This window comes from Macrobrachium rosenbergii, chromosome 28, assembly GCF_040412425.1.
Source record: "Macrobrachium rosenbergii isolate ZJJX-2024 chromosome 28, ASM4041242v1, whole genome shotgun sequence".
In the NCBI taxonomy this organism is placed as follows: Eukaryota; Metazoa; Arthropoda; class Malacostraca; order Decapoda; family Palaemonidae; genus Macrobrachium; species Macrobrachium rosenbergii.
In genome coordinates, this window is record NC_089768.1 from 29495001 (window position 1) to 29522636 (window position 27636).

The 27636-nt window shown below is 35.7% G+C and overlaps 1 protein-coding gene across 3 annotated transcripts in view; it reads left to right on the forward strand.

Moving 5' to 3' along the window:
- LOC136854173 (deoxynucleoside kinase-like) overlaps positions 1–27636 on the forward strand; it is a 312604-nt gene that overhangs the window by 19666 nt on the left and 265302 nt on the right. Inside the window, exons 1-2 of one of the 3 annotated variants that reach the window (XM_067130470.1) lie at positions 22981–23164; positions 23931–24045. The exons of 1 other annotated variant lie outside the window; for it this stretch is intronic. The gene's annotated coding sequence lies outside the window, so the exon portion shown is untranslated. Of the gene's footprint in view, positions 1–22980; positions 24046–27636 lie in introns of those variants that run through there. One more of the 3 variants, XM_067130469.1, reaches the window with a different exon arrangement.

Here is a 27636-nt window from a genome sequence, read left to right on the forward strand (position 1 = left end):
AACTGACTGCTCACTGACCCACAATTTTATTGGGATTCATCGATAATGTACTGCGATATATTGTACACAAACAGACAGAGAGAGACGCGCAAGCCCAACATTCTGCCAACCTTATCGGTGGAGGCAGTTGAGAGAGAGAAGCTTCGTCTGTTGGTCCACTCTGCTCTCCGGTGACGAGGATAAATCTCTTTTCCATGCTGTCAAGACCAGTTGAGGCTCCCTGAATGCACTGTCTGGAGTTAACTTCCGATAGCCCGATTTGATTGAGTGGGAAGGACTAGAGACGAACTAACAAGCTGTACTGGCCAAATCTTTCTTGTTTATTTTCTGTGGTTTGTCTTCAGCACGCATTTCTTCATGGGCGAGCGTCCATTGTGTGAAACCTCGCTAAAGGAAAGGCTATATTATTGATTTTTAGTGGAATGAGTACAAATTTTCAATTACTTGGGACACATACATATTTATAAATTGTATATATATATATATATATATATATATATATATATATATATATATATATATATATGTGTGTGTGTGTGTGTGTGTGTGTGTGTGTGTGAGCGTTAAACAAATTCACAAATGGGTTTCTATACGAATATGTACAAGGATTAATTTCTTTTGACATGATATCAATCAACATCATTTTCAAACGTCAGCTCTCTCTCTCTCTCTCTCTCTCTCTCTCTCTCTAAAGGTTTTTCATAGAAGTAAGCCGAAGAAATATTTGGGCTACATCTACATTTTTCCCGCCTATCGATTCCACACCGAGATTGCTGAAGTTTTCTAAAACCCGCAACAGCCGATTTGTTTTGTATCTTCTTCTCCCTTTTCCCAGATGAGTATCTGGAAAAGTTCTCGTCTCACATCTGTAAAAAAAAAAAAAAGGATGTTTTCAGAGTTGAGTAAAAAAAAACCCGAAGATGACAGGAAGCGATGAATAGAAAAAGTTTTCCACCAGAACATTTCATGTTATATTACCATTCATGACTGGTTTCTGCACAAAGTTCGACTTAGATAGCGTAGTATACATAAACATGCATTTTAGAGCTTTCATTTACTAAACAGAAATCAAATTAAACACCTGTTTACTCAGTTAACTGTAAACTAGAGTCGTTCTGTAGAATGTAACATGAATAATTAAAGTAAAAATCTCTTCGAAAATAAAAATGAATTTCGCTACCACTTCACAAATATATTTCATCAAACTTTACCGGACTCCATTTTGCTTCTGAGTTGTTTCATTGATGGTAAGTCATGGGCGTATAATTGCGAATGGAAATTGCGCAACAGTACAATGAACATGAATGAATGAGAGATATCTTTCTTTAATGGTAACGAGGACAGTCTCATCTCTTTCTTTTTGGCAGTGAGAGTCTTCTGTCTTGGAAACAACTGGAAGATGGTAAGCCATAATTAATTCATAAACGGTTTAAAATATTTTTTTGCACTCTATCTATATACTGTTGTGTATCCCATCTTGATAAGTCACTATTTAAACATAATATTTCGGTACTTTATTTTGATAAGTTCATAATTAAAATGCATTCGTTAAATTAAATCTTAGGCACCTGATTTTCACTGAGTACTAAACAGTATTAATCATTTACCTCAAACGTGTTTCTGTCAGGATCCTGGAAGGAAACCTTACACGAGGCAATCCGCGCTGTGCCTCCCCACCTGAGCAGTAAGACAAAAGACAAATGAAGCTCAAAGCCTCTGAAATTTGCGTCCGTGAGTCACAAAAGACGGAAGCTCTCATTGTGCCGGCAAACTCTCAAAAGACAGGAAAAGGGGAAAAAAGTGGCAGGGAAGAACGAGAAAAGGAAAAAATGACACCTGAACAAAAGAAGCTATTTGTGAACAAGATACCCTATTTGGAAACAGCATTGGAAAACAGAAAAAATGGGAAAATAATAGAAAAGAAACAGAGAGGTACAGAATAATGACAGTGAGGAGAGGAATCTATTCATTTTGTCTCTATTCATGTTTCCCACCTCATTCCCCTCCCTTACCCCACCCTGCACACACAACCTCTCTCATTCAAGGTCTCTAATAAAGATGTTTTATTACACTATTATGGACACAATGAAGACTTTACGGGTGTCCGCGCTAATGAAGAAATGGTGAAATGAAGTGAGGGAGAGAGAGAGAAAACGCACAATAGCCCATGTGATGAATTCTATCTAAACATTTCTTGAGAGAGAGAGAGAGAGAAACTTACATGTAGTGGCCCATTAGGGGAATTCATGTCTAAACATTTCATAGCATTATCTTATCAAAGCATTACCCTGAAAAGGCCAAGAGGCGCAGTGTGTCACCTTAACTGCTCAACACAACTCGGTTAAATGGAGCAGCAATGCAGAGAAACGCTTACGTCAACACGGGCTGAGCAGGTAATCTGTATATATAACAACAGATGTATGTATGTGTGTGTGTGTGTATGTTCCTGCATAACTCTGAAGCGTGTTGAGCAATTTCAACCAAACTTGGCATACATATGACTTACTATATGGGAAAGAATGCTCTGGGGGTAAGAAATCACTGGCACCAAAGGGGGTGGGAAGGGTGTTGACATGTAAAAATAACCTAAAACGACAGATAGTGAGTAATCCACAGTTTTTGAGGTCGCTTAGATGAATAGTGACACTCCCGATGCCCTTCAAGTCCAAGTTCAGTCCCGATAGGAAGGGGGTGACACGTAAAAATAACCGAAAACGACGGATATTAGTGTTTAATCCATAGCTTTCGAGGTCGCTGAGATGAAGAGTAACACTCATGATGCCATTTAAGTCCAACTTCAGCCCTGATAGGAAAGGGGGGTGACATGTAAAAATAACCGAAAAAACAAGTATTAGTGTCTGATCCATGGTTTTTGAGGTCACTGAGATGAATAGTGACGCTCCCAATGCCCTTCAAGCCCAAGTTCAGCCCCAATAGGAAAGGGAGTGAGAAGGGGTGGAAAATGAAATGTTAAAAATGACTGATATTAGTGTCTAATCCATAGCTTTCGAGATCACTGAGGTGAATAGCGACACTCCCGATGCCCTTTAAGTCCAAGTTCAGCACCGACAGGAATGGGGGGTGAGAAAGTGTGAAATATAAAATGTCAAATATGCTGGGCAATGTAGCTGAAGCAACTGTCTTGATAGGAAAGGGAGAAGAAGTGAGAGAAAGAGAGAGAGTAGAGGGGTGTTGGGAGGAGAAAGAGGGAAAGAGTGAGAGAAGGTTGGAGAGAGAGAGAGAGAGAGAGAGTTTATTGGTTGTCATTCAGAGTTTTCCCGGCAGCGCCGGGTTGGTCAGCTAGTTCCATAAAAAGAAATTAGATATTGTAAGCATTCGCCAGTTACTTAATGCTTCCTGAGTGGCCTTTACTGTGAATTTCCCCGCTGGGAGTAACATCAATTATCTTCAGCGAACTCATTTTCCATCGCAATCAGACGTCACCGGAGTGTTTGTGGAATGAGCTGCCAATATTCAAATCATCGTAGGCAGAAATGATATTGGAGACCGCTCGTTCACAGGCGCGTGATAGCCATTGTCCCCGAGGTAATGTTTATGTTGATAATGGGAGCGTTGTCCCAAGTTGTATTGAATAGATATAAAAATTCATCCCTCAATTTCATATCAGGGTCAGGTATTGTTTTTTTATGCGGGACATGAAATAAAGAAAAAACAGATATGTGAAAGCTGAAAACTAAAAAAAAAATAATTAAAATTAGATTTGCGATGCTTACGATCGAAACAGAACATTACTTTTATCGAATTACATCACTATAATAAGAAATGATGGTTATCTCTGCCTCCACTTTTCTGCATACGTCATTAAAACACATGACAATATTCCATCTAATAACAGACAGTATATCCATAAACATTTGAATATTTATAAAGAGAACGTTGTGTTGCGAACTGCTTCGAACTGGTTCGTTTTATTTTCGCAGCATAATTAAGGCCACCGACGGTTTTTTATTCCGGTTTAGAGAGTGAATTTGACTCCGAAGTTTGGAATTGCAGAAGTTAGTTACGCAAAAGAGCTGTAAGCTATCGAAGGTAGGCCGCCGAGGATTAAAGCAATCTATCGGATATTGCTTCATAACTTTTTTTTAATCATATACATAAAATTACCGGGAATGAGGCTAGATTTTGTTAGCTAGGTGAACGTAAGTAATAAGAGAATGTCAGGGGAACTGTTTTTTTTTGTTTCCTCGCGAAAATAAAAGTTAAGAGATCATCAGGGAAAAGTTTTGTCTTTAGGTTCCTTCACCAGTATAAAAGTGATCACTAATAAGTGACTGACAACTTCAATGTGAAAAGATTCCTCATTAATGTTCGGCAGCGTCCAAAGGAACAATTTAAAATGGAAGATTCTTACAGATAGATCTCAGTTGTCTCTCTCAAGTACTTGGAATAGCAGGCCTTACATAATTTCATACGGAATTCCTAAATGTCTATCCATGCAGCCAAAAACGACGGTAGTGTCAAAGAGGGTGGAAATGGCAAGTCCAGACCAAGGGAGGTAGGACCCCGACTGAATTTCGGCGGGTTTGAATTTTGGAGTTTATAACTCGTAGACTATCGTAGTTACAAAAAAGAAATACACAGATTTAAATTCCGTTTTTGTTGTATAGATAGATTTTCGGTGTGTAAACTCTGCCATATTCTGCTCGAGACAGAATAGAGAGTTACATTTATGAATGGGAGAAGAGCATCTGTTTAGTAAGGCGGGGGAAGGGGGAGGCTAAAGAACTGACGGAAAATACAGAAAGAGGAGCAGACCGACCTGTCTTGTTTTTGGCATTGCATGGTCTTTGTTTTTAATCGCAGAGGGATCTAGAACCAGCTCATTCACCATGTAATTGGGAGAGATTTAAAGAAGAAAAAGTCACCACAGTTAATGGGATTCCGAGGTAGTTTTAATTTTATAACACCTACGACTTTGTACAACCAATCTCTTCATATTTGTGTTTTATTAGAGTTCAATGTCTTTATTGTTTGGATATGTACACTTGGACGAAAAACCGAATGATAAATAGATTTTATTCACTTTCCAAAGAGAACATGTTTTGTTGTATCAGCTTTCATTTTTCCGTGTGTAAACTTTCCATTCAATCAGTGCTCTTAAAAATGTTCGCCGTATTAAAGGGAAAATGAGACAAAATCTCATTATCTCACTACTAATTGATCTCATTAAAGTAATTAATCTTATTTTTCCTACTCCAGGCAATTTCGAGTATCCTGGACTTATTCCTTTTTAGGCGCCGGCAAGTGACGTCCTCTCGGCCGATGATTTTCGAAAACTAACATTAATATGGAGTGAGGTTATTGTCTAAGAAAATGTCACGCAATTGCTTAAACACGTGAGAGTAAAGCTTATTCAGAATGAGTGCTTTTTTCATTTTAGTTCGTTCCGTGGTATATTTACTATCACATCGAGATTTGGTTTCTGAGAATTGTTCATATACGGTAGATTGCTCCAAAGCTTTGGGAAAAAAGGGAATGGTGCTTTCCATTTCAGAAGTCAGACTGCAAAAGGCGAAAGCGTCCCAACGCGAGCTCTGCAATCAAATGTCTTAAAGGCAACGAACCGTCACGTCTAGCTGAATTTGAGATTATAAGTCAATAATATGTGTACATCCACGTACATGAGGTATATGTATCTGTTTACCTATCTATTTACTTATATATATATATATATGTATATATATATATATATATATATATATATATATATATATATATATATATATATATATATATATATATATATATTTATATTTGTGTTTGTGTATGTACCTACATTGAGGATATATTTATTCATATATATGTACGTATGTATTCTCAATGTAAGTATATATATTCATATAAGAATATAATGTCACTAAAAATCTCTACTTCATAAGTGTAAATACAGAGGTGTAAGTGTGTGTAATTACACGCGCGCACACACACACACACGCAAACACGAAGCTAAACCAGCCCCATACTGCAAATATCAACTGAAAGAGTTAATCTTGTTTCGCAATCATTTCGTAATTCGCGAACGACGATATGAAAGCAACTTCGGCTTTGGATTTGCCTAACCCTTAATTAACTCTGTCCGTGCTCGAAGGCAAATCATTTCAGGGGCGGAATCTCGTCGATGGAATTGCATTAATAGGGTTTTTCCCCTCTTTGCAAAATGTGTTTTCCAATCACGAGATGAAATACTTTACTCCGAGCATAGGATAATTATTACTTCGGTGATTTCACATTTTGTATACATTTGCCATTAGCTTTGAGGAATCATTTTTTGCATCCATTTTCGTACAGCTGCTGGGGATTTAGTTTTTTACTTATATTCAGAACCAACTATTAGAGCATAAATGTGCTGCAGAGAACTGAATTTGGAAATAAATCGTCATATTTGGTACAATGATTTCCATATTAATTCACTTCGTTTAATTCACTTAAAAATCATATTGAGACAATGTAGAAAAGAAGTGTGTTCTTCGAATAAGTATCATTGTCGAAGGAAGAAGTTGGGAATATAGGAGAGCTCGGATATCTTTATCCAGAATTACTGAACTTTTCGGGAAACTGATTTAGGGAATGCACCACAGCTTGACAGGAGGAACAGCCTGTGATCAGATAGGTGTTCAGGGGAGCAGTTAAGCCGAGAATAAACTGAGAATTTTAGTGCGGATGTAAATAACACTCATAAGAGATAGTGTTGATAGCAGTGACGGATAATGGAACCTCTAAATAAAAAGCTTGAAAGAGTGCGCCATCCAAATAGGTCTCCTGTAAACAAGACCCATTGCGTGGAGAGAAGCGGAAATCGAACATAGGAATTATTTTTGGGAATGGATAGTTGTCACCCTATGTATATAAAATTCATTCCTGAACTAATTTGTTTACGAGACTGCTTGGTCACCATCGAAAGTGGCGAAGCTTACTGTACTCCACTGTAATCATCAAAGGTAGATAAGGGCTTTAATTGTCGAAATATGGTAGATAACTGTGCAAAGCTGGTAAATATACTTTAAGACAAACTCATAATGCGACCATAATTAGGGTATCGCATTTTAATCTTAGTGTTCCCTTTGAAAGAATTCGACAAATTAGTTCAGGAAATGTGTATTTTTTAAGGAAGATGTATCGCCTTGACTTAAACATGAAAATGAACTGAAAAGATTTCAAAGAAAAGTAGAAGCCGTCAGAAATTCCTGAACGTGAACAGATTTTCCTGGGACTCTGCAGACTTTCCTTTCATCACTACTACTTTCGAGTAACTTAACAGGTGCCCATTGTTGTAAAATAGTTCCATCAGTCAAGTCGAGGTGGGTTATGGAGTATCCGAGGTTTAGCTGATAGTTCCTCCATTTGAGGTCGCAACATCATTTATGGGAGGCATAATACGTGACCAGGTATTTTTGTTCTGGTTTTTTCACTGTCAAAGTACTGCATATTTATGTATATGTATATGTATATATATATATATATATATATATATATATATATATATATATATATATATATATAGAAATAATCAGCACACAATCATGTGTGGTACAGAAATAAATTCCTGACTCACGTCAGGATCGAACCTATAGGTCTTTCAATTGAAAGGCAAATGCGCTGCCCACTAGGCCATACAAGTGTGTGTGTGTGTGTGTGTGTGTGTATGATTGTCTGTGCGTATGCACTGAGTCCACGCGAATGTATGGTTTTAAATCCCAACTAGAAAAGAAAAATAGCCAACATCATCAGCCTCGTTCCAAACTGAATAGATGCAACGCACAGGAATCTCCCAACGACGAAATAGCTGTCGCTCCAAATATTTGATCAACACCGATTTAATTGGAACATCCGTCAATAACTCGATTTACATATTTACCCCCCTTTACTGATTTCAGTTGGTGGAATCTTTTAAAACTGGGTGGAAACAAAATGGTCATATTTCAATTCCAAATAGGTGATGAAATTTATCTCTCTCTCTCTCTCTCTCTCTCTCTCTCTCTCTCTCTCTCTCTCTCTCTCTCTTCTCTCTAGTTTAGCCATTTCTCCTAGTCTTGCGGCCTATTTTGTTTCATTTTTTATTGTTAATAACTTAAGTAGAGATATGAAAGATATTTTCAAGATTTATTGTTTATCCGTCTTTTTCCTCTGCATTGGCTAAATTTTTCATTAGTATTTAGTGTCAACGTTTGATCATCAGTATATCCATTTTCATTTCGCTCCGTATTATTATTATTATTATTATTATTATTATTATTATTATTATTATTATTATTATTATTATTATTTTTTTTATTATTATTCTGTCTATGGGAAAAGCCAGAAATGTTGTGATATAACAGGACAGAATGCTGTTTATGAGAATAAAGGAATAAAACTGAATTCGAAATTCTTATAGATTTAAAGAAAACAACAGAGATAAATAAATAAATATATTGCTAAAAAACAAACACCCATACGATAGGAAATTGTCGTTGAATACATACTAATACAAGGGAGAATATTTTATCTGAAAAAATTAACGCTTCATTTAGCGAGCCTCCAGCATCACTGATAGGTTTAAAGATTAATCTCGATGTTTTCATCCTGAATCCTTGGTAAAGGCTTCGCCGTATCGAGCTTCACTGATTAGTTCCTGAAAGGGGCTAAGGCTTCGTAGAACGGTGGCTTAACGTCGTCGGCAAAAGATCTCCTGCCGAGTAAAATCTTCGGAGTAATTACTCGTTTTAGTTCAGCGAGTTTTCCAGTCGTCTGAGTATTGTTGAAGAATAATTGCGAATCGGGACGTATTTTCAAAACATTTTTTTCGTTACGAAAAATGAAAAGATTATGACTGGTGTTATAATGTTAAATATTTGTGTCGAATTAGAGTATGATGCTTTATTGTTCCTTGATAACTACAGAAGGAAAATTGAAGATAAGTTATAAAAGAATAAAAGTAAGGCAATGACGCGTGTGGGAATGTCACGAGTTAACAAATTGTATAGTACCCACAAACATCATCACCTTACTTTTATTCTTTTATGGAATGGAAAACTAGCAATCATAAGATAATAACAGTAAGATGATTTTTGTGGGAAATATACTTGTTAAATTAATGGCATTTTCCAAGCGCTATTACGAAATATGTAACTTTAACTCAGCGTTATCTCCATAGCTTATTATAACTTAGACGAGACTAAACACTTCTTTTCCTTCTTTATTTTAAATATCATAAAGCATCCACGCGGAAGCATCTTACATTCATATGTTCACACACCAGCCCTTAACGTGCGTGGCAACATCCGAATGCTTGGTCGGGCGTATTCTGGACGGAGCAAAAATTTGGGTCCAGGGATTTAGGCGACCCTCCTGTTTCCGTGTCTGTGCATACATAGCCCGCGGTTATTACTGTCAGAAACATTGGGACCATCTCCCAAATATATCACCTTCTTGATGAATGCAGAACTTTGTACAATTGTTAGCATTACTCAGACGCTATTAAACGAAAAGATATAAGAGAAGTATTTTTTGACTGACATAAAGTAAAAAAGAATCATGAAAGAAAAACAGGTATTAACTAGTTATGGTGTCATTAAGAATATTAAAATCGTCGGTCAGCATAAAAATAAAAATATCTGTGGAATGAATTAATAGTTCTTTCCTGACGAATTACTAATTGACTTATCCCAGCATCATTACAGGAAATGTACTAAAAAAAAAAGTTTTCCTATCCTTTTACGTAGACGACTAAAAAGAAGACAATTTAAACCTATTACGAACATGGATGTGATCGTAGGACAAAATAGGGATAATGGTGTTTTTATGCATCAGTAATTTCTTTTCCCAAAGTGTATGTCAGTTCAATATCTCAGGTTTTTGCAAAGATTATACATATGATGAGCACGCTCTCTCTAACACAGAAGCGCGCGCGGTACATATATATACACATGAGTGTGTGTGTTTTAATGCTATATAAATAATCCATCATAATGTTGGCTATATCTAAAATCATTTGTAGTTTAAACTGATTAACAAATATGAAATACATATGTCATGGACTGAAGAATTCGAAAAAATTATTAGAAAAAAAAAAAAATTTACAAATTTCCCTTAAAAAAAAGGAAGATAAAATCTAGAAACACTAATAATTCAAGAGTTCCCCAAAGGAGAATGAAAAGACTGAGTAATATCAGCATTGAAAAAGACATACTTGAGAAGGAATTGTGGAGAACACAACCAGTATTCAAAAAGAGTTTCTCCTAAGGGAGGTAGAGACAACGTAAAAAAACAAGACAAAAGAAAGAAAAAACCACAGAAACAAACAAACATAGAAGAGCCATGTCAAGGAGAAATGAGGATAATACAGTTTCCGACTTCATAAAAAAATTACTCAAGAAAAACATAAAAAACGCAAGTCAAAGAACTCAAAAATAAACGACAGAAGCGATGCCAGTGTTCAAAGGAAGGCGAGGATACGCTGTCTCCGACATCTTGCGTTAAACCAACCTCGGCGTCATAAAATATTTGAGGCACTTACGCAAATCAAATCCAGCTCGATTCCCGCAAAGTCGGAGTCCTGAGGTTTTCCTGACCTTTTTTTTTTTTTTTATTTCGTGTGACAAAGTAGAGTAATATTCCAGAGGCTACAAATCTCCGCAGACCAGGGAACGCCGGCCTCCTTTGTGAATTATGTATGAAGGGCAGTGCTTTACTCTTATCCCTCAAACAGGAAGTGGGGAAGAGAGAGAGAGAGAGAGAGAGAGAGAGAGAGAGAGAGGGAGGGGGATAATACCTCCTGAATGGCTTCTGCCAATTGGGTCGGCGAATACCTCATCGAGGTCATTCCGTTTTTATGATCGTGTATATTTTGACCGAGCACTGACTATCCTCTCTCTCTCTCTCTCTCTCTCTCTCTCTCTCTCTCAAAATTCAAATAACCAACAACATTCAAATAACAACCAGGTACATACTTCAGTGCCTGGGTCAACAGAGACATCCCCTGTTTGGGGATGGAACTCGGGTCTAATCGCTTAAGAGACGAACATTATAAATTACATTACAGGTCGAAAGAAAGTGAAGGAAATAATCGTTGGTTACTCCCCTTCCGCAATGCACAGAAGTATTAACGTACACAAGCAAACAAATATACATGTAAAAACGCGCCTGACGTCCCACACGCATATTTATGTCCTTGTATATTTAAACGCCTCAACGGGCGCATGTCGACTCATCAAATGTTGAAGATTCCGGAAACGCATTAAATCTTGTTGTAGAAAACTAAATGCGGCATTCAAGGCTGTGTTGTTAAAAGTCCGCTGACTCTTCATGCCACGTCAATAATACAAAGCCCGGAGAGACACCCACTAATCAAGTGAACTTCCGGCCTCTGACCTTTGGTGGCCGCTTGTGGTCACACCCTAACAAGGTTTCTTGGCAGTTACTTTTGCGATTGTAATCTGCTTCGTATCTCTTTCATGTTGTGTTACCCTTCTGTATATAAAGGGATAAGCAACACATTTCTTTTTCAAGTTAAGTAGAGTAAATTGCCATTTCTGTAACATGTATCAGTGAGTTCTGTACTGTCTGTAACATGTATCAGTGAGTTCTGTACTGTCAGTAAACAGATGACAGCTTGTAAATGGAAGCTCATATCTGAAGCCAACGTATTTTCCATCTGTTTTTGTAACGCTTTCTTTTTACAATATTTTCTGGAGATCTTAAACTTGCAGTACTGTTCTGAGCAAATGGCAAGTCCATATGCTCTTACGTAAACCTGAAGCAAAAAGATACTTCATTTAGTTGTACTGCGGTGACATGTCCATCGCCGTATAGTTTTTCATTATTATTTTATTTTCGTGATTTAAAACCATTTCAGTAATCACTTATCAGGTATTGTTATCTTGATAACGATACATGATTTAATTCACCAACTTTGTTACTTTTCATTGTTTCATTCTATTCCGTTTAACGATTTTGTAAAGCTACATTTCTGTTTAGTAAGGCTACAGAAAAGTTAGTGATTTTGCTGTTTTGAGAACTCAGAGATTTAATCATTAAAAAAAACTATTTGGTCAGTTCTGCTTTCAAACACGCTTTCATCTAATCTAGACGCACTCATATTGGGATAAATTGTTACTCTCACGCTGGAACCATTCATTGGTAACCTCCTAAGTAAGTGACTGCGTATACATACCACGAATAGTAAATGCACACATTGTACTTTCATGGTGGCTCTATACTGAGAGATAGTCAAGTTAAGTACTGTATACCTTAGTTTAACCAGACCACTGAGCTGATTAACAGCTCTCCTAGGGCTGGCCCGAAGGATTAGACTTATTTTACGTGGCTAAGAACCAATTGGTTACCTAGCAACGGGACCTACAATTTATTGTGGAATCCGAACCACATTATAACGAGAAATGAATTTCTATCACCAGAAATAAATTCCTGGAATTCTTCATTGGCCGGTCGGAGAATCGAACGCGGGACCAGCAGAGTGCTAGCTGAGAACGATACCTACCCGTCCAATGAGGAACTGGCACAGGTGTGTAAATGCTTCCTACATCATTGAGCCTGTCCAGAGGCAATCCGTCACAAGGCCATGAACTCACACCTGGAAAGTGAGCAGTTATTTCTCAGTCTTTACGTTTGAATAAAAATCTAATACTGTCCTTCGATATATCTCGAAATCTTTTTCTTTACAAATTTTCTTTCTTTTATACAGCAGTCTGACAGACTGGAAAAATTTGCTCTAATGGTTTCTGTCACCACCATTTCGAAAGTCTGAAATCGCATCTGAACTTCTGTCAACGCTGCCAGCTCACGCTCCCGAGCATTTGAGAGCTGCTTCCTTCCCTTCTCTCGAGAGGATTTTCTTTTCGCTTGAAGGATTTACGCCTGCGGCTTAAATCCCATTCTCTTTCCCGATGCGGATGTTGCTGCCTTCTCTCTTAACCCCTTCCACCGCCGCTTCCAGCCCCTGCGTCGTCTGTTACTCTTTCCTTCGCCTGTAATGCTGCTTTCTTGCTGACTCTTTGCCTGCTGTTTCTGCTGTGGAGATTGTCAAGGTTGCTCTATCAGATTCCCATCTCCTGCTGCTCCGTTGGGCTTCGACGCTACTAACGCTGTTCATAAGACAATTGGCGATTATTTCCATAGTTTCTTGATTTTTAATTCCATCTGTTCTTGTGTCATCCGTTAACATTTTCTTCTCCCCCTTTGCCACTACAGTCGGTGACCCCACTTATGTAATCTTCGTTGCATTCCCATGCGTATTCCCGTATAAATAATGCATGTCAACTAATGTTTCTGCAAGTATGTTCTTCATAGTGCTCTCAGCCTCTTCTCTTTTATGTGCAATACTTAATTTCCCCACACATACACAAATATATATATATATATATATATATATATATATATATATATATATATATATATATATATATATATATATATATATATTTACACACCTATATATATATATATTATATATATATACATATACATATACATATACATATACATATACATATATACATATATATATATATATATATATATATATATATATATATATATATATATATATATATAGATTCAACCTGTGGCGCTTGTCTCCCTTGCTCATTATTATAATAAACGTCTAAAGTAACAGAAATGCCATTTAAATTATATTTTTCGTACGAATGAAATCGAGGAAAGTGAATGTTTCATAATACAGATGGTAGTATTTTGATAATGGTTATGGATTATATCCAGAATTATCTATATATCAAACAGCTTCACTTCACTGGGAACATTCTCTATAAAGGATTAGCCATCAATAACTGAATTAATGCTGCACGAGATGTTATCAATATATAATAACACAGTTGAGCCCACTTGACCTGGCAATGATTGGACTGTCAATTAAGTCAGCTCCTCATGTGGAATCTGGTTGACCATTCAAAGTAATATTCATCACATTAAGCGCATGTGGCTCATAATTATGAAAACACTGAGAAAAAGCTGATGAATGTAAGAGGGAATTACTGACGACGCCTCCAGTATCGTAAGTTAACTCATGCTGACTGCATGTGCTTTCAAGAAAGGGCTCTATCACGGAGAAGCTTTTTTTTTGTGATAAGGATATTCAGCTATTTTTCTTCGTCGTGTTTGTTCTGGGATGCAAGTTGTGTTTCAATTAAATTATTTCAGCGTCTATTGCAAAGCATATTTAGCTGCTAAAGTATTTTCTGTAAAATAAAATCCATTTTTTTCGGTTTTTGCAGAATGCCAGTGCTCTTTAGAGTCTTAGGAATAATGCCATGGCTGGATATAAATGTACATACTATATATATATATATATATATATATATATATATATATATATATATATATGTATGTATATAGATCTGTATACATAAATATATATATATACATATCATATATACATACATATATATATATATATATATATATATATATATATATATATATATATATATATATATATAAATGTGTGTATATATATATATACATACTCTGCACTAGTTTGTCTACAGATTTATTCTCTGCAACTGTCCCCATTATTTAGGAATATACTGAGCTCGTATACAAAGGAAAAAGTAAACCTTCAATAAAGAGGCCAATTTATTAAAAGTCTTATTTATAGATCACTCACCGAACTCACAGAATGTAATGCGACATAATTATCACAGTATTTGAATATTATTAGTCTGCCGAAGGCTGTAGATAACTAGAAAATTAAATGCCGATATATGATTAAACATACCCCAGCATCGGCAGACGCTATAGATTATGGGAACTGCTTTTTTCCAGGTTGAATTAAGAGTAAATATTAGGAGTAAATACAAAATTGTAGAGAAAGATATTTCAGACGTTTACCATTTATTTTTTAGGAAGGAATCACTTAAAATTTTCATTAACTTATTACTGAATAACCTTGCCTCATGATTTATTTACGTTATTAGAAAACAGGATGTATTCCAAGAGTAATAAATTCATAAATTTGAATTTTCATTATATCATTGGAAACTGTTTCATAAATCATGTTTATATGTAGTTTGGGTCAAAGCCAGAATACTGACTTTGAAGATCTTTGATTAATCTAATTAGCAAATTTACTTCAGTTTTTAGGCTTCTGACGTAAAATCAAAGGTGATGAATAGAATTAAGTTCCTTTTAGCTCTATTTTAGGGGAAGCATTTGAAATCAGTTATCACTTTTTGATCATCAAGGGCTAGAAAGCTCATTTAGAGTAAGGGTAAGGCAATCTCTGTCACCTGACTTGCAAACTGAGAGCGTTCTTATAAAATATGGCAAATCTGAATCAGTTATGTACTCAAATGACCTGCACAGACATTATTTTGTACAGTTTTTTTTCCAGTAGAAGTTTGTCATAACAATAATTTCATAAAAAGAGGGAAACAAATACAAGTGTCTTTCTCTTTTAAAATAAAGTTAAAGTGTCTGCCGTGGGGCACTTGTAGAATGACTTTTAAAGTTCATGTCCAGTACAAATCCCAGTGTTAATTGTCCTCTCAACAAAGTACTAAAGCACTTTATTTTATTACTAATTTAATTTAAAACAGCTATGTTGACGTAACGGGCCTTCAACCAAAAATTTATGTGCTCCAGACCAAATAGCGCTCCTGTTCCAAACTTTGTGACAGTGATTAAAATTCATTAGAAATGTTTCGAAACTTCTCAGGAATCACCAAGTTTTTAGAAACTCTTGACATCCTTCACATTTCACATCCGTTCAGACAAGCCTCTTTTTTTCACTTTTACATAAGGTACTCAAACTCTTTTGTCCAATTATTGTATCTCGCTTGAGAATTCAAGACTTTCTACAGGAAAAAGAGCATTGAATTTTGTTCTCAGTTTTTTTGATATTTCGTCCTATTTCGTAATACTTTTATTGCTTCCGGAGTTTTTTCCTACAATGTATATGGTTAATTTTTTACTAATAGCTACCCTTACCCCACCTCTCTCTCTCTCTCTCTCTCTCTCTCTCTCTCTCTCTCTCTCTCTCTCTCTCTCTCTCTCTCTCTCTGTTTGCTATCCTGCCTATCTATCAAGTTGTCTCAAGTTGAAGACTGAAATATGAAACCTTTCTCTTCCCTTAAGCAAGACGACATTCCCTTATCAAATCAAGTAGAGCCCTTCAAACACACACACACACACACTCACACACATATATATAATATGTGTGTGTTTATGTAAGTATACGTATATGTGTTTACGTGCGGATATGTATTTACATATGTACGTAAGCATGCATGTATGTGAGCGGAAGCTTCCAGATGGAAATTATAATCTTCTTCCATTAATATCTTTTATAAGCCACTTCATCTTCTTGATCACTCAGGTCCTAAAATAAGATGGAGGAGACAATTCATTTGCATAATGCATTTGTTTCCCTTTCGTCAGCGAAACGAGGAAAATATGCTAGTGAGACAAAAATAAATTAAGAAGTTGGACCATTAAAAATGGATGCCGGAGAAATTAGTTTAGTTCTTCTCTCTCTCTCTCTCTCTCTCTCTCTCTCTCTCTCTCTCTCTGTTTGCTATCCTGCCTATCTATCAAGTCATCCTTCTCTTTAATGAAGGCATGTGCTAATCACATTTTCTCTTTCCTTTAAACTTAAGTCTCTCATTTCTCTTCTATCTTTCTGAAGATTCTGTTTGTTTTAATCCTCGTTTCATTAGAGCGAGCATAGATCTTTCCCGAGGCAGTGCTGAAGTCTTAGCGTAATCATCCGTGTTAAACAAAAAAGAAATCCTTGCAAATTTGCTGAGTAAAAGAGGAAGGCGGAGATAACGATAATGAATTGCAAACCACTGCATTGCTCGAGTAAGTCAGTGTAGTTCAAGGACCTCGTGTTACCGAGTACGTACAGTTTCGTTTTGGGGTGGGTCAAGATTTTTTTTTTTTTTTTCTGAAGAGTCGAAGGCGGGATTTTCAGCCAAAGTAAGAGTGGTCCAGCGTAAAGAATGCGTAGACGGATTTGTTACATAAAGTGATGATAATCACGTCTTTAAAAAAAAGAAAATAAAGAGGTGCTCTTAGTGATGATGAAAGATTGTCTTGAAAAGTGGTGACCAAACAGCGTCTTTAAAAGATGCAATTCATTGATTCACGAAATGTAGAAGATGGCAGAGAAAAGAAGAAACAAAGTGTCACAATGGTTGGTTTTTTTATATATCTTAACTGGCATCTTAATTAGCATTTCCAGGCTGTTACCGTTTCCTCGTCATATCATTTGAATGTATACATTGAAATTGGAGTCTGTAAGGAAACAAATGAACACCAAAGAATATCCGCTAAGGCTTTCATATCAACGCTAAAGACGTCAGTGATTTATCTGCTTGCATAAATACATACATCTACACGCACACACATTATACTTATACATAAATATTCATAGATGTGCACAACAAAGAAGCCCAGATTTGTCGAAACCTACGTAGATTCTGTGGCAGAAAACTGGTTTGAGAATAATTGTAATACATGATCTTCCTATGAAGAAGAACATTGACTGAGTAATTATCCAGAAAAAAATTTAACGTCATAATGACATTGGCCATCGATCCTGCCAAAATAGGGTCATATATACTACATATATATATGAAGATTATATTTATATACGGTATATACACATATATATGTATATTTATTTATATTTCTACTTGCTAATCCAGAAATAACCTAATCTCAAAAACATGCAGACATATCGAACAGCATTCTTTAACTACTCATACTAAATCATAAAAACATACAGGGTCATAACATTCCATAGAAAATAAAAGCCATGATAAAAAACATACGACAATGCGAAACATTCACACCTGTTTTGTATTAAAAGGTTCAGTACCCTTAGCAAACATGAAAGTGACACATTTCTTATTGAAAATTAACTACTTCACCGCGCTTATGGGGAAAGACGATACTAACCATCCCCATCTCAGCACTCAGAGAAGAAAGGTGTTGATAAAAAAAAATGACAGTTCTCATATGTTTTGTAAATCTGTGGGATCATTTTATAAAAACTCATGGTAATCTTTTTCTGCAGTCGTTGATTTTTTGTTATGTTTATTAAGCTGCTTTTGTTTCGTCTCAGACTACTTTTTTCTATCCTTATTGGCATTGCTTCATACTGTCTCCAATAAGGAATTATTGTTTTGTTGTATAGCTCACTCTCATTTCGTTTTCTCTTGTCAATTAACGCATTGACTTATGACATTTATCGCGTTATACAACTCGCTAAAACATCCAGTGATTTTACCAATGACAGCGTATTAGTACAAATTCCCTTATGACCGCGAGTGATGTTATTATGTGTTTACCATCTGTTTGTTAGCACACGCCAAATATATTTTTACCAGAACATACTAAATAAACTAAAGAAAAAAATAACACGACGTTATTGGACATTAGTTTATAAATGAATAAAAATTAGTGATGGAGCAACGTGCGTCATTGCGACGTTTAAAACACGTAATGGATGTGAAATATCTTGATACTGGTGCGTTGATCATTCCATTATCTTTTCCCGGGAACGCTGAATTAATAACCTTCCCAGCCTTAGCATCTCTTCCTGACTTCGGAAACATATCACCTCAGATGCTTACAAAGCAAGAAGCAAATTCTCGTGGGACGGCATAATTAGCACTAAATATTCTCTTACGGAAAGGACCAGCCTCTCCGGATAACTTTTAATTGCAATCAGCAACACCTTCGAAGTTTTGATACTTCCTGCTCGGATATCGCCCTTCTTTGGGAATACGGTTGTTTAGTTTCTGGTGCTCCGAAGAGCCTTAGAACTTTAAGTCTCCTCTACTTATCGTAGCGGAGGTAATGTTGCCTCTAATGTGGTATTGTTCTTTGAAGAAATAATGTTATTGCAAAATCTCAACTGAGTACGATTTGTTTAATAACATCAGAGTTTGTCTTATTTTCTTAATTATGAAGTTTTCGGTGAGAAGATTCCATTGTAATCAATTATAGAAAAAACTTGCATATATATATATATATACATATACTGTATATATTATATATATGTTACATATAAATAAAAAAATTATGTATATATATAAATAAAGACAAAATGTGTCTGCTAAGTAAAGGACTGTAAGTCGAAAGTCCTTGCAGCACTCCATTGGTTCTCTTTCCTGCGTGGATTTTGTCTTTATATATATACATATTAATATGTATATGTATATAATGTATATATGTATATACATACAGTATCTATATATATGCAAGTTTTTTTATAATTGATTAAAACGGGATTTTCTCACCGAAAACTTCATAATTAAGAAAATAAGACAAACTCTGATGTTATTAAACAAATAAATACTCATCACGCTCCATATTTTCGTGATTCAGTTATATATATATATATATATATATATATATATATATATATATATATATATATATATATATATATATACATATATCATATATATATGATCGTTAGTAATATTAGGTTTTCCAGAATTACCTTGTAGAGGAATAATTATATACTAGCTATTACATAATTTTAAGCTATTATTATTACTAGTTGACGAAATCATAGGAAAATAGTCTTTGTACTGATGTTTATATCAACTTTTATAAATAACTCTACCTCCTTTATGTAACGTCTAATAATAATACATCAAGAACAAAGTTGATTTACGATAAATATAACATCTTGAGATATTGGCTATTTTGAATTAAGGCTTATGTTGATATTATGGCTCCCGTTCATGCAAAGCCATAATTTTACCATTTTCATATTTTTCCTCGTGCACTATAAATACCCAGAGATCCTTGCTACTAGTCTGCATAAAATATGATATTCGTCTCCTAAAGCATAAGACTTTACATCATCCTCCGTTTCCCTATTTACAAAACCGTTCCCAGCAAAGGAGCAGAATTACATAAAAATATGTAGTTGAAATTTTAGGTTGATTTCTGAGAAACATCTTCAAATGACGTAAAGGGGGTGATAGAATGTTACCTGTTTATACGGTAAGAATACAAAAGCACAGACCCAACCACCGTTACGCACACACGCACACGCACACACACACACATATATAAGAAAATAAATTATTATCAGTGCAAACTTTGAAACGAGAAAGCTGGAAAGTTTTCCTATTTCTTTAAACTTTATTTTACGACTAGGAAGCAGAGCTTTGTCGTCGAGGAAAAGAGCATTCTGTTATTAATGAATATACATGCATATGCATATCCTAAGGCAAGCTCTCTCTCTCTCTCTCTCTCTCTCTCTCTCTCTCTCTCTCTCTCTCTCTCTCTCTCTCTCTCTCTCTATATATATATATATATATATATATATATATATATATGATGCCAATAAAATATACATATCATATACCTGAAGTAATTGTCCAGTTGTCAGATAGACAGATAAAAAATCATATATAGTATAGTAAACCCGGTAAGAACCCGGTAAGAACCCGGTCTATTGTTAAAAGAACCGTAAATACCCGGATAAATATATTGTATCGGAAACACGTAACTCTTAGTCCCGAGAAACATTACTGTTGTGTAATAAAATGTTTCCTCATTATTAGAGTCTTCTTCCATGTTCGATGAGGGGAAAAGAATCAGGGATTAGATAAGCTATAAGAACTGTGAGGGGAAACTGGAAGAGAGGGGGGAAAAAAGGAGCTGGGGTGTAGCACAGTAAAGAGAGAGAGAGAGAGAGAGAGAGATGTCAGTTCAGCAGGTTTTTGCGATTAATATTATAGGCCTAAGAAAAAACAACTCATTGGCTGAACAAAATGTTTCACATTTTGAATAAAATATATTTGTCAGCCTTATTTGGTATTCACGGGAGTGTTTTTTATACTGGCGACCGCCACACAAATGCCTAGTGGATCTTTAGTTATCCCTTACTGTCTAACTCTAACATATACTGTGATTGATAAACAAAGAATGGGACCGGTCAACTATGAAATCAATCACAACCCATCTACGCCTCAGCTGATACCATCTGAAATCGAGTAACCCACATTTTTTTTAAGAGTAAAGAGTATTTCTTTGTTTCAAGCTGGTTTACTATCATCTGGTCTGTCGAAAATGTGGACGTTTTTCTTCTTTTGTGCACCGAAATATAAAGTAAAAGAACGCTATAGTATTTCAGCCTTTTGTTCCCAGGGGAAGAGGATAGGTGGGGAGAGCGAAAGAAAGCACGCACACAAAAGATAAAAATGTATTTTCGGCTATTACTTGCGGGAGCATATGCTCTCTCGCTCTCTCTCTCTCAATATGTACATAGTGTATGTATGTATTACTGCATTGTCCAATTCCGAGAAAATTTCCAGTAATCTTTACCGCGAACTGTACATCCAAATACCCTTTCCCAAAGGGTTTGATTCAGGAAAGACTCGGTTCGTATCATTTGGAAGGCTTGGCAAGGGTATACAAAGAAAACGGAAGGTCTCTTCAAAGGTCGAGACTTATTTGACTTAATTCCGTACCTTCAGCTGCATTCTGCTTGGATGCACCAACCCCTACCCCCCACAATAAAGAAGGCATTTCATTTCCAGCTTGTGATATTGCCACAACCTGCTCCACGGGTAACCAGACGTTAATAAATTCTAACATGTCTTTGCTTGGCGGGTATTTTTAGACTTCCCTTTGAATGCTGTTGTATACAGTATTTATGATGCGTTCACATCGACGAGCGGGTGGCACTCTTGTTTACTTATAGCTCACACAGATGTAAAGATAGAAACAAACTCTTTCGTTGGGATTCTGTGTCCAAAGGTCACAGATTCATAAGTAATCGGGCATTTGAAAGGTCTCATCTTTTTGGGAAGGCTTTAGAAAAGTTGAATAGGCTAGCCTTGATGATGTCAGTCTAGCGTCATCAGGAGAAACTATCACCAGTGCACATGTTTTCATCAAGTTCTCTCTCTTTCACAAATATGAATAACGACAGTCGGAAAGGAAGATACATGCATACACGTACGCACTCGCAAACACTTTTGTACCGAACTCACTCTATTCAGCTGCATTTAGACCTACATTCTGGCCACCTGTTTTCCAACTAAAATTGTCCTCGATTTTTGCTGTTGTTGTAACTGGTGCTAATCAGATATACCTCCAGCGCCTATCTTCCAACTAGTCAGCATCAAAATATAATCTAATGATATTTTTCGTAGATTTTTTTTTCTTTCGAGAGTGTGCTTACATTGTATATACGACTAGTTTTTTACTGTTCATTCGAAAAAAATCCAGCCACCTGCAGAAGACATTTAAAAAAAAGTTCATTCTCATTCACTACAGGCACTCAAACGCTACCAGTTATGTCATCACTACTCTGTTATCTATCTAGAAGAGAGAGAGAGAGAGAGAGAGAGAGAGAGAGAGAGAGAGCATTCCAAGCAATATTTATATTATATTTGTTATTGTTTGAATGGGCAAATACTGATATGACACAAGCCTAAATGCCATTAACTTTCCAAGCAAACTTCCACATAATAAAGCACCCATCTGCAAATAAATAAATAAAAAACGAGTAGAATAGCAAATTAACAAAAGACAAAGATATATAGATAACTAATGCATACATAAGCAGCTCTGTGAAAAAAAAACCGCCATAATGTTGCAAGGCACAATAGCGGATCAACATAGCTTCTCTCGAGCACCGCTTCGATCAAATTGGTTCAAATAAATAAATTTCCTTAAGTGTACAAGAAAAATAGCAGCAGCTCCCTTATCTCAATACACATAGTAAACCGTAAGTTATCTAGTAGATTTAGATATGTTTTAAAGTACCGAATAAGTAACTTCTGGTTCAAAAGATGTTCATCGGTTATTTAGAATGAAAAAGTACGGTGTTTCCTATGGAACACGAATAAGTCAAACTGTCAAAACGTAAACGTAAATTTCTATTCTTTTAAAGCGATCATGATTCAAAGGGTTCATATTCTAAGACATTGGTTTTGAACACGTGCTTCGAACAACTGTTTTGGAACCACTCGATGAATCGGCAAATGTGAGAAAATGCCGTAGTAGTCATTAGTCCGGTGTTTGTAAGCAGTTGTTCCGCGTGGTGTGTGTTACTGATGGTGTAGCCTAGGGCAAGGAGTTGCTCATGGTTTCAAGGTGATTTAAGTGTGGAAAACTTCATTCGTTCGACTAGCCACACCAACAGTGACAAGTAAGAAAAAGCAAAAGCAAGTGTATTTGGGAAGAAGGACGAGTCAAAAACGTTGGCTAAACCACAAGGAAGCTAGGCTTAGGTCATTGGTGTGATAATATAGTTAGTAGGGAAAGAGTGGAGGCGTTTCTGCATGGATGAATTGTTTTTAATTTCAAGAAAGCAGATGGGACTGCTGCTGTTGTAGTTATTTAGTGGCCTTGGTAACTGAATGGAAAAATAGATTGCATGAGTATCGTGATGATGGTAAAAGAGTTTGAATCTACGTTTAAAAAGCAAAGTAGTTGTAGACTTCCAGACCTTTTGTTTCTTGTTGCACATACGTTATAGAGATGTCACTCCAGTATTGCTTTGTAAAAATCTTTGGCAGATACATAAAAGAAGGGGTACCTTTACTGCTAACCATAGCCGGGATAAATGTGGAACACAGTGGAAGCTTCTTGCTACAAAAGGTCTGGCTCGTAGGCAAGAACCCATAAGTCATTCTCGCCATTCCAGGTGATGACAGATCTAGATTCTAGCCCTATCCTCCGGAACTGACTTGAATTAAGGCCTTTTTTTTGTATTTCATCAGATATTGCCCTCTGAGACCATTGCTGCCAACTTTGCAACGCTAATGTACAGGAGGCAAGATGTTCGTTACATCTCTACGCTCTTGATCTATAAGGCAACATTGGATTTGGTGGCGATTACAACCGCTAGAGAAAGCTAGAGAGCGTTTGTACTGACAACTTCATCCCAGATAATCAGTGTTTTAAATTTTCAGCCGACCGGAGAAATTTGGTGTACACAGTGAAGTTCCCGAATTAGGCCCGAGAAGAGTGGCTGGAGTACAGCTGAGTACTATATGGAGGACAGCCGTCGCTTTCTACCGGCCGATGGTGAGTGTTAAAACTACTATTTTTAATGATATCGATATTTGGTAATGTTGTTTACAATTTTTGATTGGGATACTTGTTTTTACGAAAGCTGCAGTAGCGCTTTTCGTCGACAAATCTGTCGTATTAACGTTATCATTTTCTTTTTTGCATCATTACTTATTTACTGTTACTAATCGTAATTAAAGGAAAATTAGGCGTTGTTTATTTCGACAAGCTTAGCCTATTGATTCGAAGTATGATTACAGTGTACTTACTCCGTCTGCCCTACTAATGTTCCTGATATCGTAGGCTTACTGTGATAAAGATGCAAACATTTTCTTCATAATACATGTGAATGCTAATATAAGCAAAGAACCCTTACACCTTATTTAAATAATATAAAAATATTGATTCACTTCGATAATTTAACAAAACAACCTCTCGAATGACGAGCTTAGTGTTGATGACACACACGGTATGATTAGCTAGCGTAGATAGATTTTATTTTTCACTGTTGGGCATTTGAACGATACTTAGATAAAATGAATAAAGCATACGATAAAAAATAATTTTGACTGAAATTGGATAAATGTGTGCTTTAAAAAATGGCCAGTCAAATAAAATAAATGGCGGATCAGTAGCATAGGCCTAGCTTCATGTTCTAGCGGTAAACAATATTAAAGGTTATGTTTCAGTTTATGGACGTAGATAATACTTTGGTATCAAAATAAAGTTATTTTTATTTGCATGCACTTTATTTTTATTTGCATGCAATGAAACTGCGCATAGAATAAAGTCTGAATGATCAGAAAATCTTGTGATTTGAACTTTTTCAGTATAGGTCTAAGTGTAGCGTGGGCTATATAAACGAGATGGATTGCAATTATTAAAAGCTCATCGTTTGATTGTATTTGGCCTGAGTAGACTGTTTGATAAAAATTCGTCTCTCCTGTGCTTGTGTTGGTATATTATTGATACAAATCGGCTTGTCTATGATTAATATAAGAAGAGCTGATGATTCTTTGTATATTTATGAACATTCAAATATGTTACTGAAGAAATAGTTTGGTATTTATCACAATAAGCCAACGATATGGCAAACGTTGATTGTCAGCCAATCACGTGCTACACTTTGGCATTGCCACATCTTCACCTGTGGGTGGACAGATGAAGTGAAACCGACCAGCCTATAGTTAGGACAACTCGTTTCCGTTGTTTTCGTACGTATCTTTTTTTTTTTTTAACAGTTATATTCGAACGACCTCCCAGATGCGTTAACTTACTTCTCTGATTGGTCTAGGAGTCCTGGCAGTAACACTTACTGTTGATTTGATTGACTGGTAAGTTGATTTCTGAAAACATGGCGATAAACAGCTATTTTCACCCACGTTGGTATTGCTATGACTTTCGTTTTTATTTTTTTATTCATTTTCATATATTTATATATATATATATATATATATATATATATATATATATATATATATATATATATATACAGTATATAAGAACTTGTATGAATAATATATTGATTTTTTTTGAATTGAAAATATTAGTTTCTTTGTAGGGGTTAGTGTTAACCAGTTACTTCGTGTCTAGATAGTTTCCCCAGAACCTAACGCATTTTCATACCAGTTATCTTTTCTTGACCTGACTACGCCATACTTTTAGTACTACGTGCGGAAACATTTTCATTGTTAGATTATCCAATATTTTAAACATGTGCTCTAATGTTACTGTCAGTTTTTTGTCGGTCCTGTGAAAATAGCATTGTTGCTTTTGCCGAAGGTACTTTGTCGTTTTTTTTAGGTACAAATAACGAACTAATGCGTGTATACTTATTTTTATATTTGAAATTATGCAAACTACGTATTTCGCATTGTTTAAAGCATACCCAGTAGTTGATGTGATACACTGAGAGACTTTTTTGAACATTTTAATACACACAAATATGATATATATATATATATATATATATATATATATATATATATATATATATATATATATATATATATAACTCTCATCACTTGATTTTTTGAACCAGTCACTTGACTTTTTTAAACCATCGTCGTGTTTATTACGGTAGTACCATGACCTCATCTGTTCACGCAATGAAAGATAGCCTGGTTATATTTTTATGCTTCGCCTGTAGGCCTATCTGCGAGATGTGCTGAAGTGCACCATAATGCTTTTCTTTTCTTTAAAAAAGTTGCCGGAACCGTTTTTTTTTTTCTTTAAAGAAATGTGGAACGGAGTTCACATAAACGTTTACAAGAACCTGGTTATTTTTTGTATGCGGTTACAGAACGTTGCTAATATCATTTTTTCTGTTGACTGCCTGATTTAAATATTTGATTTCATAAATACATTGACTTTCTGTGCAATATCACCCAAGGGTATGAAACAACAAGGAGTATATAAAAAAGTTGTTTAATTACACGACATGCCCAAACACTGGGGAAAAAAAAAAAGTCTCTCTCTTCAGTTAGCAGAGTTTGAAGTCTTTCAGATCTATGTAGCCAGTACCATTTCCCATTTTCTGTTTCCCGTTTTCTGTAGTCTTTATGTACTCGATTATACGCGAGTAGATAAGGGAATTGTATTGAGACGTATCACTGTATGTTATTGATCAACTTCTCCCTGGATTGTCAGCTTTTCCCATCCAAGGAGATAAGGAAAAAGACACGAATTTCCGTTTAGAATAAATCTGAAATACGAGGCGAATACAGAAATACGATAAGGGAAGGGAATCAATAAAGCCATCGAAAATGATATCGTTTGAAATCATAACTCGATTCCAGTCATCTGAATGGATGCGTCTTCTCTTCTAAGTTTAGGAGTTCATTTATCTACTTGTTTTCATTGACTTATTATTGCATTTCTTGGTACATAAAGGGCAGCATTGTAAGTGCCTGAATAGGAGCAGAGTCTGTAATGTTATTATTTTTCTCAGTTTTTACTAAATTTGAAATCTCGAACATGTACAGTACAATCAGGCTAGATAAAGAAAAATGATGAAGTATGTGTTTTGTCTGACACTAGGCCATACTCTGTTCGTTTACACATGGAGTATCTGTAGCATGAAAATAATTGTTGTCTGCAAACGAGAAATCAGTTCCATGAACTGCCGATTTGCGATACATAATTATGTCAATTAAATATTTAGTAGTGTTTAAACATTGCCCTTCGCATAACAACATTCACATTACGGCATTTTGTGTGAAATGTCAGCAGTGAACGAAAAACATTAATGACATCAATACAGTTTTTTATATAAAACACAATAGAGAAAGGACGATAGAAAAAAAAAGAAAGAAATGCATGACTGTAATTATAACTTCCTGGTAATTTAACATTTCATTAAGAGGAATCCTCTTACATTACTCCGAAAATATGACGTGACGAGTTCGCAACTTTTTGAAGGGATGATTACTGATGGACTTGCTAGAGAGAGAGAGAGAGAGAGAGAGAGAAAAATTTGTGTTTGTGTGTGCGTGTGTATGTGTGAGAGTAATTTGGAAGTTGGTTGACAGGAAAAATATCGGGAGAAAGATGGGTTAGACAGCAGTGCTAACAGGAATGGCTGGTTGTTTGGGCTGTCTATTATGT